This window comes from Cibotium barometz, chromosome 41, assembly GCF_041138505.1.
Source record: "Cibotium barometz isolate CiBa-2024 chromosome 41, ASM4113850v1, whole genome shotgun sequence".
Taxonomy (NCBI): domain Eukaryota; kingdom Viridiplantae; phylum Streptophyta; class Polypodiopsida; order Cyatheales; family Cibotiaceae; genus Cibotium; species Cibotium barometz.
This window is the reverse complement of record NC_141086.1, coordinates 29678855-29681197: the sequence shown is the minus strand read 5'-3', so window position 1 is coordinate 29681197 and position 2343 is coordinate 29678855.

The following is a 2343-nucleotide window of genomic DNA, read 5'->3' as shown; positions in this document are numbered from 1 at the left end:
TGGGATGCCTTGCAAGGTCTTTTTCAGTGGGTGGATGAGAAGGCTCAGCAAGCTTTGGGCAGGTAGAGGTATATGTCTTATAGAGCAACAAGGGTGGATTTGAAAAAGGTACAATGTATACGTCTTAGTAGTATCTGTCAGGCCAAGTGATGTGATTTGGATCCCTTGGCTGAATATGTTGATGGGGCAGACATGTGTTGGCTCTATCAAACTATCTTACAACATAGGTCAATGACCCACCTTGCATGCATTACAACATGCCACCTTACCTCAGTATTATGGTCATCCCCAACAAGGACTAGATGCTCAACTACATCCCCACATGCTAAACCCAGGTATATTTGACATGATCAAGGATGGTCCCCAATTCATGCATACACAATCCGTGCCCTGGATTCTCTCAGCATGCTAGAAATATGCCCAACGATCTCCTACAGTCTCAATCTCTGTGGATCCGAGATCGGATGATTCTCATTCCGCCTGTGGATCCGAGTGTTATGGGTGATCTCTGGATTCCCCACACCACCCTTGTCAGATCTGACCTGTGAGTGTGATAGTAGGAGTCGGAAGGTCGGATCCTTGAGTTCGAAGGTCTGATCTGGGATCTGACATTCGTGTGGCCTCTCTCCGAGGACCCTGTCCAGCATGTCTAATCCCCGGTGTTTCGTGTCGTGCACGAGGAAGGGGCCAAAGCAGCTGAAACTGCTCCGTGCCGAGCTAGGTTTTGCATCATGGTAATTCTCCTGCTCCAGCGATGCCATCCGGGTTCATTTGCTGTCCCTCAGATTGGGGAGGGAGGTCTTGCCCTTAATCTATCTGCAGCAACATCATGGCAGAGAAGAAAAAGAAGAAATGTGCAATATGTTTGCACAGAGATTATCGGATAGATGACTGTGCTGTCCTTATGTGTGTGAACCCTGCAGCAAAGGGGATAAATGCACAGTTTGGTGCATGGTAGATCTTACAACTGAACTCTCTCGGATCACCAAAGCGGATCCTCATCTAGGAAGCTAGAGAGGCCAAGAGAAAAACTTTCTAATTTTTCTCACACATTAGTGGAAGCATGTGATTGGCATGAGGAACATGAGAAGGGAAGACATAAGTCTTGCTCAAGCATCAGGTGGATAGACATCTTGCAGGAAGCTGTCGAGGGACTTGAGAGGAGAAATATCAACATGATTTAGAGTCAGACAGCGATTTTAGCCATGATGATGAGATGTATGTGGGTTCTCATGTTCAAGGGTTTTCGTTGGTTGCGGTTGAGCTTGCAAGGGAGACAGAGGAAGTCCAGGAGAGCCAAGTATTGCCCTCAGTTGCCTTTCAATGGATGTTCCCATGGGTGGTGGTATGGAGATTGATCAAAGTTCTAGTGGCTATAGAAAAGTTCTTCTCTCTATCCTTGCAGAGAGGAAGGCTCTATGTGATGTGTACTCAATAGAGTCATGGTCAACATATGCTTCTCTCCCTGCCCACAAGGAAAAGCTAAGTGTTGTTGTTCTAGATATGCATGTGTACTGGTTCATACTGATGATGCACGGCTAGAAGAAGCAAAGGCACATGCGTATGTTGAGCAGCCTCCTACAGAAGATCTGTTTGTGGATAACAATTCAACCGTTATTAAGCTTGATAAGAAGGAACCGATGCTACTAATTTACAAGGCTTCTATGCAAGTGTGGAAGCCAGGGTAGATTATGATGAGCACAATATGGATGAGGTTTGGCCAGGATAGTTTATGCTACAGTTGATTTCCAGCAGCATGCAATGGATTGCAATGATGAATCAAAAATGTCAGGATCGAGAAGCCTTACATGTGTACCACTGAATGCAAGGATGCTGAAAGTGATGCCTAATGTAGCTGGGATGATACGGGTGGCAGAGAGGACCCCAAGCCGACCTCAGATATGCCTAGTAAAGGGGCAAGGAGCTCTGCTAGTCTTGAGAAGCTGCGGGTCCTTGTTCCATGCTTGGGGAGCATGAAAGATCATGATGCCAATATGGATGTACATGCAATGTTCAATGATGATGATATGGCTACTGTTGAGACCTTATGCCTGAAGAGCTATGCTGCTAAATATGTGTTTCATGTGGATGACGGCTATATGCAGTGTGCAGAAGCAATGGGAAATGGCAAATGTGGCAAATGTAGAGAATCTGTTAGATGACGGTCTTGCGGCGGAAGAGGGGAGTCTGGCTGGACAACTAGGTGACTGGTGGTCTCCTTGTTTTGTAGCACAGGCTATGAATGAGGCCTTCAAGTGCCATTACTGTGGACATTCATGTGAAATACATGTGCTTGGTCTTCACACTAAGTGCACTACAATAACGACACTAACTGCACTACAA